Here is an 11103-nt window from a genome sequence, read left to right as displayed (position 1 = left end):
ATCACAACAACAGTCGTTGTGCAAAACTCATTCAGGCATTTAATGACAGGTTTCAAGATGTGAAGAATATCCAAAAGGAACTGGAGATGTTTGCTACGCCGTTTAATGTGCAACCATCTGTGCCAGACACTTTCCAAGTGGAAATAATTGGGCTGCAAAACAACTACGAGCTCAAAGCTAAGTATAACAGCCTCTCTCTGCTGGACTTTCACAAACTGTACTTTCATGCTGAGGCTTTTCCCATCCTGGCGAGACATGCCCTGAAATTTGCATCTCTGTTTGGGACAACGTACCACTTTGAACAGGTCTTTTCAAAACTGACTCTTGCAAAGAGGCGCTTCCACTCAAGACTAACTGAATCAAACTTGAAAAAGCAGCTTCGAGTGGCATCATCATCATCACTGCCAGCTGACATCAGACACCTCGCCAAAAAGAAACAGTTCCAGCCATCTCATTAGGTGAGTCTGATGAGCAGAAATGCAGCAGTAACACAGCAGCAGCCCAAGCAGAGAAGCCTCCTCCAGCTTGTCCGGGGAACGCCAACCCATTCTCAGACCAGCCAAGAGATGTTAATATAAGCAATTAGCAGGGTGTGTCAAAGAGTGAACAGAACATCGCCGAGTCAGCTGACAGCTCCATAAAATGTGTTTCCTACAGCAGCAAACAGGCTTCAAGAAGTGACAGTAAGGAGAGGTGTCAAGATCTGTGGGCCAGTCGGCCTCTTGTGTAAAGGACACAGTGATGCTGAAGTCATAGAGGCTGTGGTCAGGTCAGTCAGCCCAGGTTTCAGTATTCCTGACATGCCTGAGATAAAAGGACCTCACTCCCCGTTAGTTAAAGGAAATATTGAAAGCTCATCAAAAAACTGCTGACTTAACTCTTTGTGCTTGCATTTGCTCTCAGGAAGGCATCAGTGCAGCACTGTACCAGTGACAGTGAGGAAAGCTGCTCATCATTGGTTATGGCTCAAGAACTGCTCCAAAATCGAATTACCACCTCATTCCTGAAAAGCAGGCAGTTTATGAAAGATTTTGAGAATATATCAGTGATTCTTGAGATAAGGGACAAAACATGTCCAAAGTTTCTGTCAACACCATCAGATTTTTTAAAAAGTACAAAAAAATCAGGAATTATTGTGGGTAACTTACACTGTGAGGACCCCTTTACCACTTCCTGTTTGATACACATGCCATGAGGTCACTGCTGTGGTGAGTTTTTTTAATTTTTATTTCATTTATTGCATACCTTTCTGATAAAAAAAAACTCTGTGTCACACCCATAGTGCATCAACACCACAGTAGAGGCCATAAGCAACTGATGAAAAACAAGATGGCGTCTGTCAGAAAAACGTGCTATGAGAGAAAGTAGGGTATTTTGTCAGCACCATCAGGATTTTTGCCTGACGGTGTTGACCCTTTTTCTAATGATTTTGGCAAATGTCACAAAAGTGTCCTATTCACTAATTATATTAAGTTATTTTTATTACTATTTCAGTCATATTACTTCCTGTGTATTTTACTGATATTTCTGCTTTACAGATGTGTTGAATATTATGGAATTTGCCTGATCTTGAATCTCATAGTTAATGTATACTTTATTAATCCTGTAGGAAAATGCTTAGTCCTCTGCATTTAACCCATTTACTCAGTGAAGCAGTGGGCAGCTACCAATCCATGACCTGGGGAGCAGTGTGTAGAGACGGTACCTTGCTCAAGGGTATCTCAGGATAGCCGCTGTTCAGTGGATTTGAACCCCCAACGATCATGGGGCAAACACTCTATCTACTGAGCTATCTCTGCCCCGAGAGCTGGTCTTTTAAGTGATGATGTATGAACCCTGCTTTCGGGTCCAAACTACTCTGTGTTTATTAAGGCTGTTGTGTTTTAACATGTTTTTATTCTTTTTTTATCTTGTTCTATTTAATCTGAACAAGCCCCTAAAAACAGTCAGTGATCACTGTCAGCCTAACCATCGGGAACCCTCACGTTAACTTTTATCAAGTGGAAAAAAGTTTCACTGTGTTTATGTTACGCTAACATAGCTGTGTCGCTAGCAATCACGTAGCACATCATTATATACCAGCTAGTCCAACATCAGTAACCCTACAAACGCCACTGCTGTTTAGTTTTGTCTTCATTTATGTTGGAAGTGATAACAGAGCTGGTGTTAAGGTGGAAACCGGCGAGCTAACTTCTAACTCTGTTAAATTTCATATATTCTGTTTTCATGGATGCCTGGATGTTACACCTGGTAAAACAGCCACACTGATCATTTTATTAAAGATGAAAGAATTTAGACAGTTTGTAACTCTCAGTGATGCCGCAGAGTTCCTTTGACTTTGGGATCTGCAGCGGAGTTTGGACCTGGAAACGGCTAATGACATCAGACTTAAAGACCGGATAGCATTTCTGTTGCTTAATACATATTTGTGTTGTGAATATTCATCCTTAATATGTGTAAATGCATATGCTTCAGAAAAATTATAGCAATTACAAAATGGTACATTTCAGGCTAGAATAGCAAAGGGGAAGCTGTCAGTAGAGGAACAAAAGAGAAGGAACAGGGATGATCAAAAAATAAGTAGAGAAAAAATTAACAGCCAGCCTGAGTTTCTCATAAAGGGAAAGATGGACAAATAGAGTGAAAGAGGGAAAAATAAAGAACATCAGTGATCTGAAAGGAAGAGAAAAAAGGCAGAAGAGAAGGTTTTGGAAACTAGCACAGAGACAAAAGGAGAGAAAGTCCAGCAGCGTCTAAACACAACCACAGAGTACTTTAGGAATCAAGGAGTAGTAGGCAGCTACTTGCTGGTGAACTATTAAGATGTAGAACTTGACATGTGCAAAAACAGAATTGTTATGATGTGTCTTGTGATATTACAAAGGTTGTTAAGGTTTAATGGTCATTTTGAAAGAAATAATATCTTGCTTTCTACTCGTGTGTCACCACTTGTCAACTCCATAATATGGATTTTTTGTTTATTTTTCTGTTTTGAAGAACCATATATTTTCCTCCCTCATGATCTTCCAATAAAAATACGTAATTTTCTAAATAAATATGTAATTTTCATGCTGCTAAATATGATTGTTTCTTATGGAGATTAAATACAAGCTTCTGAAAATATGTATGACTGTAACTCTAATAATCCATCCATCCATTCATTCGCTTCCACTTATCCTTCTCAGGGTCGCGGGGAGCGCTGGAGCCTATCCCAGCTGTCATAGAGAGAGAGATGTTTCTCACCACATATCCAAACCGACATCATGACCAGCAGCTTTACAGCTGTGGCTCCAGCAAACATCAGCTGATACTAGAAAGTAATATTAAATAAATTCTAACAACAGCTGATCAAGCTTAAACGTGCTGCTGTTTTTTAGCGCGACAACCGCTGGCTTCCTCTTTCTGGCGCAAAGTGGGAGATAAACTAACGAGAGAGACGATCAGCTGATCATTGATCAGTTTCATGATTGAAGTAGCAACAGGAGAGGGAGGGTGAGAGAATGAGAGAAGAAGAGACAGCTGACAGTGTAAAGACACAGAGTAACTCCAGCTTTGTGTCTTTTTCCATTGTAGCTGAAGTCCGGGACAAACTGTGCTCCTTTTCACCTCAATACGAAACGAGTAATATTTTCTCTGAATGCGGGACAATTCCATTTTTTAGGGGACGGTTGGCAACTCTACTAACTAACCTTATGAATAAAATGAAGTTCACTATCAGTAACATCATAGCACCACCCAGCTGTAGAAACTCCATCATGCTGGCTAGTACGCAGTACGAGTTATTGTAACTGACTGTAAAAAGTCAGCACAACGAAAATAAACTCCACCTAAACTTGGTTTATATCTGACCCAGATAGACTGCAGGTCAGAACTTCTTACCTGAAGTTCAGTTCACCTGACACTCGGACCGGCGGCCGCCTCGGGCCTCTGCTCCTCCTGCCTCACCTTTCCCTCATCCACCTGGCCTCTTGTGGCAGCTCCGCCATAGCCACCACCAAACAACTGTGAAAACGTAAAGTGGGCAGCATCTGACTGCATTTCAATGGAAGACTGCAAAGCTGAGTGCAGACTTGTTTTTATTTTCTGCTATTTTCCATTGTTTCAAACTTGTCCAGGCCTTAGACCTCAGGTGTGTTCTCCCAAGTAGTACTTAATGCATAAAAATACTATTTTCATGAAAACACTGAATAAAATGTTGCTTTGTTGAAAAAGAATATGTACATTTGAAAAATAACATAAAATCAAGTTATACAAAGTGTCTTTGAATGGCAGAGATGTGTGCACATACCACAGAGCCATGGCTCACTGTCTGAGTGTCTAAATGAGTTTCACAGGCCTGAACGCTCGCTTGAAGTCGTTAATAATTCTTAACTTGTTGGATCTGCTGCTCACCACAAAGAAGCACAAGCATGAAATTTGGACTTTTAACCGTGTTTTTATAAGTTTTACAGCTTTTCCTAGTGATAAAAACCTCCTTTATTGCCATTCATGCTACACAAAGACATCAAGCAAATAACAATTAAATGACAGAAAAGTTTGTTTTTCACTTTTTACTACAGAAATCTCTGTTTTATATGACTACTGACAGGGGATTTTTAAAAATCACCCCGCAGTTCTTCAGCTGAGACACCTGAGTTAGAAAACACAAACACTGCAGTTGTGTTTACTCGTGAGGACGGTCACAGAGCGCTCGCACAGGAGACATTCATGGACTCGCGCTCTGTCACCGTCTGCTTTCTTTCTTTATACAACAGGAATTAATACATTCGTTCAGTGACATGAGCATGTGCATGTGTGCGTGTGTGTGTGTGTGTGTGTGTGTGTGCGATGTCAGAACTGCTTGTTCAACTTCTTACTATCGCTGTGGAAAGATTCAGATACGAATATCAGAACACGTTTCATAAAGAACAATCAGTTCTGAGCAATGAAGAGATCATCATGCAGCATTCTATCACGAATAAACTTATATCATTAAAAGCTTATACTGACTAAACAAATACAATTTTCTATTGACATTCCCTCCTGTTGTCAGTATAACCTTTATACGGTTAATTTATGCGGTTAATCAATTTTCTATTGACAACTACAGTTTAAAAAACGAAAGGAAAAACTGTGCAGTTTGGGCAATGAGCTGTCAGGGCTTTTTTCTGTAATCTTACACGTTTATTTCTTACGATTTAAGTACAAAGAGCCGTGCCGACAGATTTCTGTCTTTGTCACATCAGCTTTTTCTTTATCATGTAGAAAAACAGTTAAATATGTCATCTTTACACTGACAGAAAGGAGAATTTCACTGGTCCAGCATACAGGGAGTGCAGAATTATTAGGCAAATGAGTATTTTGTCCACATCATCCTCTTCATGCATGTTGTCTTACTCCAAGCTGTATAGGCTCGAAAGCCTACTACCAATTAAGCATATTAGGTGATGTGCATCTGTGTAATGAGAAGGGGTGTGGTCTAATGACATCAACACCCTATATCAGGTGTGCATAATTATTAGGCAACATCCTTTCCTTTGGCAAAATGGGTCAAAAGAAGGACTTGACAGGCTCAGAAAAGTCAAAAATAGTGAGATATCTTGCAGAGGGATGCAGCAGTCTCAAAATTGCAAAGCTTCTGAAGCGTGATCATCGAACAATCAAGCGTTTCATTCAAAATAGTCAACAGGGTCGCAAGAAGCGTGTGGAAAAACCAAGGCGCAAAATAACTGCCCATGAACTGAGAAAAGTCAAGCGTGCAGCTGCCAAGATGCCACTTGCCACCAGTTTGGCCATATTTCAGAGCTGCAACATCACTGGAGTGCCCAAAAGCACAAGGTGTGCAATACTCAGAGACATGGCCAAGGTAAGAAAGGCTGAAAGACGACCACCACTGAACAAGACACACAAGCTGAAACGTCAAGACTGGGCCAAGAAATATCTCAAGACTGGTTTTTCTAAGGTTTTATGGACTGATGAAATGAGAGTGAGTCTTGATGGGCCAGATGGATGGGCCCGTGGCTGGACTGGTAAAGGGCAGAGAGCTCCAGTCCGACTCAGACGCCAGCAAGGTGGAGGTGCAGTACTGGTTTGGGCTGGTATCATCAAAGATGAGCTTGTGGGGCCTTTTCGGGTTGAGGATGGAGTCAAGCTCAACTCCCAGTCCTACTGCCAGTTTCTGGAAGACACCTTCTTCAAGCAGTGGTACAGGAAGAAGATTTAGATTAGATTAGATTAGATTAGATAGAACTTTATTAATCCCTCGGGTGGGTTCCTCTGGGAAATTCGATTTCCAAAAAAGCACAGCACCGACAGAAGTTACAGAGTTACAGAATATTATATATATGTATATATATATATATATATATACACACACACACACACATATATAAATACAGAGACAATATAAATAAAATATACAAAGGGGATAAATAGAATAAATAGGAATAAAAATAAAAATACAAGTGAATTGCACATTTCAAGTATTGAGTCTATTGCACTGTTGACTATTTACAAAAAGTATTGCACAAGGTATTGTACAGTGAGGTGCAGAGGCACTACAGCTTAGTTGTTCCCCCCTCCTTTGTCCTCCTGTTTCCCCTCCCTCTCCCCTCCAGAGAGGAGTTAAACAGTCTGATGGCGTGTGGGACAAAGGAGTTTTTAAGTCTGTTAGTTCTTGTCTTGGGGAGAAGCAACCTGTCACTGAACAGACTCTTCTGGTTGTTAATGGCCGTGTGCAGAGGATGCCCAGCATTGTCCATAATGTCCATCAGTTTCTTTAATGTCCTTTTCTCTGCCACTGTCACCAGAGTGTCCAGCTTCATGCCGACCACAGAGCTAGCCCTCCTGATCAGTTTCTCCAGCCTGGATGAGTCCTTCTTTGCTGTGCTGCTCCCCCAGCACACCACAGCATAGAAAAGTACTCCAGCAACCACCGACTGGTAAAACATCCTCAGGAGCTTCCTGCAGATGTTAAAAGACCTCAGCCTCCTGAGGAAGTACAGTCGGCTTTGGGCTTTTTTATACAGGTGCTCTGTGTTGCATGACCAGTCCAGTTTATTGTCCACCCACAGCCCGAGGTACTTGTACTTGTTGACCACCTCCACCTCCTCCCCCTCTATCTGAACCGGTAGTGGACCTTCTCTGGACCTCCCGAAGTCCACAACCAGTTCCTTAGTCTTTGAGGTGTTGAGTTGCAGGTGGTTTGTGTGACTCCATGCGACAAAGTTCCTCACCAGACTTCTGTACTCCTCTTCCTGATCATCCCAGATACACCCCATGATGGCTGTGTCGTCTGCAAACTTCTGAATATGGCATAATTCAGAGTTGTAGCAGAAGTCAGAGGTGTACAGGGTGAAGAGAAGAGGGGACAGCACAGTTCCCTGTGGTGCTCCTGTGCTGCTGACCACTGTGTCAGACGTGATGTCCTTCAGCCTGACGTACTGTGGTCTGTCGGTGAGGTAGTCGGAGATCCAAGCCACCAGGCAGGGGTCCACCTCCATCCTGTTCAGTTTTTCTTGAAGCATACAGGGCCGGATGGTATTAAAGGCACTGGAAAAGTCAAGAAACAGGATCCTGACCGTGCCTTTTCCCCCATCCAGGTGTGAGTGGGCTCTATGCAGGAGGTACAGGATGGCATCCTCCACTCCGACACGCGCCTTGTATGCAAACTGTAGTGGGTCCTGGGCATGTTGTACCTGTGGTCGGAGGAGGTTGAGGAAGAGCCGCTCTAGAGTCTTCATAAGATGTGACGTCAGTGCCACCGGTCGGAAGTCATTCAGCTCATTGGGCCGGTTCTTTTTGGGGACCGGGACGATGCAGGACGTCTTCCATAGGGTGGGCACTCTCCCCAGTCGCAGACTGAGGTTGAAGACTCGTTGTAGCGGCTCCCCAAGTTCAGCAGCACACGCCTTAAGCATCCTAGGACACACCTTGTCTGGGCCTGCTGCCTTTCTGGGGCGAAGCTTCCTCAGTTGTCTCCTGACCTGATCCACTGTGACACTGGGAGATGTTTGGGAGGAGGGGAGGGGGGGAGATGTCTTGCTGCTGAGAGAGGGATTGGAGGAGGGGGGTGTCATGGTGTCAGGAAGGGGGGGAAGCGAGGGAGGTAGGAGAGTGGGGAGAGGACTCTGTAGTGAAGGTGAGGGTGAGGGTGGGGGGGTTGTGGGCTGGTCAAACCTGTTGAAGAAGTTGTTGAGTTCGTTTGCCTTCTCCACAGTCCCCCTCACTGTGCTTTTCTTGGTGTTGTGGCCTGTGATGGTTTTCACACCATTCCAGACCTCCCTCATATTGTTCCTCTCCAACTTCTGCTCCACCTTCCTCCTGTAGGTGTCCTTTGCTTCCCTCAGGCAGCGTTTCACCTCCCGCTGTGCTGCTTTCATCTCCTCCTTCACTTTGCTCCTGAAAGCCTTCTTCTTCATGTTGAGGACAGCTTTGACTTCCTGTGTTACCCACGGTTTGTTATTAGGATAACACCGTACCGTCTTAGCAGGGGCGACCGTGTCCACACAAAAGTTGAGGTAGTCTGTAAGACAGTGTGTCGCCCCCTCTATGTCCTCACCATGTGGGCTCAGGAGCACATCCCAGTCTGTGGTGTCATAGCAGTCTCTCAGAGCATCCTCCTTTTCTGGGGTCCATCTCCGGATGGAGCGCGTTGTGACCGGCTGCCTTTGGACGAGGGGTGTGTATTGTGGCTGTAGGTAAACCAGGTTGTGGTCTGACTTCCCTAGTGGGGGGAGGGGGGTGGCTCTGTATGCATCTCTCACATTAGCATACAGTAGGTCAATTGTCCTGTTGCTCCTTGTGGGACAATTCACAAACTGGTGAAAAGCAGCCAGAGTAGAGTCCAGTGTGGCATGGTTAAAGTCTCCAGATATAATAATGAAAGCCTCGGGGTTTTGTGTCTGAAGTCTTGCTGTGACTGTGTGTATTTTCTCACAGGCAGCTGTTGCGTCGGCCCTCGGAGGGATGTAAACACACACACAGATCACATGACTGAACTCCCGAGGTAGATAATATGGCCGCAAGCTAACAGCTAGCAGCTCCAGGTCCGGACGGCATACCGAAACTTTAACGGAGACGTGTCCAGGGTTACAGTATCTGTTGTTAACGTAGACAATGAGTCCCCCACCTCTGCTTTTTCCGCTGGCCTGCGTGTCCCTATCGGCTCTCACGGATGTAAAACCGCATAGGTCTACGTTAGCCTGCGGCGTTAGCTCGGTTAGCCACGTCTCCGTGAAGATAAACAAGCTGCACTCACGGTATAGTCTGTGGTTGTTCAGAGCGCACAGTTCGTCAATCTTATTCTGTAACGAGTTCACGTTGCCCATGATCACTGTCGGGATTGATGGTTTGAATCACCTCCGGTGATCCGCTCTCCTCGCTCCAGCTTTGCAGCCTCTGTAGCTCCTCTTTAGCTCGGCCGGGATGTTGTGTCGCATGCCGGTCTGTCCCTTTGTTTTTAGTGCCAGCAGCTCCGCTCTCGAATAGATGAAGGAACTGGTTCCAGAAGTTTTAAAAAGTGCATTATCCATCTTGTATCGCTATATCTAAGAGGTATAAGTAGAGGAAGGTGAAAAAAAGTTTGAAAAGCCTAGTCTAAAAAAGTTAAAGTTAATAAAAAAGGTGCGGTGTTGCAGAGCTACTTGGAAAGGCTGCCGTCACTCCAGCGCCATCTTAGATTCATCTAAGAAGTCTGCATCCTTCAAGAAAAACATGATTTTCATGCAGGACAATGCTCCATCACACGCGTCCAAGTACTCCACAGCGTGGCTGGCAAGAAAGGGTATAAAAGAAGAAAAACTAATGACATGGCCACCTTGTTCACCTGATCTGAACCCCATTGAGAACCTGTGGTCCATCATCAAATGTGAGATTTACAAGGAGGGAAAACAGTACACCTCTCTGAACAGTGTCTGGGAGGCTGTGGTTGCTGCTGCACGCAATGTTGATGGTGAACAGATCAAAACACTGACAGAATCCATGGATGGCAGGCTTTTGAGTGTCCTTGCAAAGAAAGGTGGCTATATTGGTCGCTGATTTGTTTTTGTTTTGTTTTTGAATGTCAGAAATGTATATTTGTGAATGTGGAGATGTTATATTGGTTTCACTGGTAAAAATAAATAATTGAAATGGGTATATATTTGTTTTTTGTTAAGTTGCCTAATAATTATGCACAGTAATAGTCACCTGCACACACAGATACCCCCCTAAAATAGCTCAAACTAAAAACAAACTAAAAACTACTTCCAAAAACATTCAGCTTTGATATTAATGAGTTTTTTGGGTTCATTGAGAACATGGTTGTTGTTCAATAATAAAATTATTCCTCAAAAATACAACTTGCCTAATAATTCTGCACTCCCTGTACAGTGAGCCACAGCCGCCCTATTTTGAAACTTCTTACATTTTCTCGTTACTTTTGGTTCAACAAATTTACAGGGAGTTATTGTTTCTGTCACTCTGAGCCTTCATTTAAAATAATCACCAGGGGACGTCACATAAAAAGAGATGACGTGTGCCATAGTAAAGGGTCCAAGTGGGCCACTGTGTGGTTTTGATTTTTTGGCACAGCTCTGGAACGACTGCAGGTGTCCATAAGTTGTGGCCGCGGTACTTCAGCATCTAATGAGCCCTACAGAAGACGATCAAGCATAAAGGGAGTAACATGTCGTGGCAGGTAATTTCAAATGCAACGTTTCTATCAGCTGTGGAGATCAGGGAAATTATTTCACTGCTATGGTTCATGGTCATCATCATTACCATTGCAGTAATGACATTAATAACATAATCTACAGCATTGATATTGTATTCAGATGTTTAAACATATTGGTAGCCAATTAGCCTTTATTACAGGTGCAGTTATAACCACGTTAAACTGTTGAGTTAAATCTATAATCTTAAATGCTTTTGAATGCTTGTTATAATCTTAAATGTGTATGTGCTGATTCTGTTGCATTATAAAAGAAAGGCCTAACTCTGAGTACACTCTGTGTTAAAGTAGACAGGAAGCACAGGCTTTTGCAGAGCGTGCTTGTCAAAGTGAAAGTGACTTTGAGGAGCTGTGTGGATGCTAAGATAAGATAAGATAAGATAACCTTTATTAGTCCCACACGTGGGAAATTT

Source organism: Diplotaxodon limnothrissa, linkage group LG8 (assembly GCF_057381915.1).
Source record: "Diplotaxodon limnothrissa isolate DT_005_m linkage group LG8, D_limnothrissa_male_GT1.1, whole genome shotgun sequence".
In the NCBI taxonomy this organism is placed as follows: Eukaryota; Metazoa; Chordata; class Actinopteri; order Cichliformes; family Cichlidae; genus Diplotaxodon; species Diplotaxodon limnothrissa.
This window is presented reverse-complemented; position numbering follows the sequence as displayed.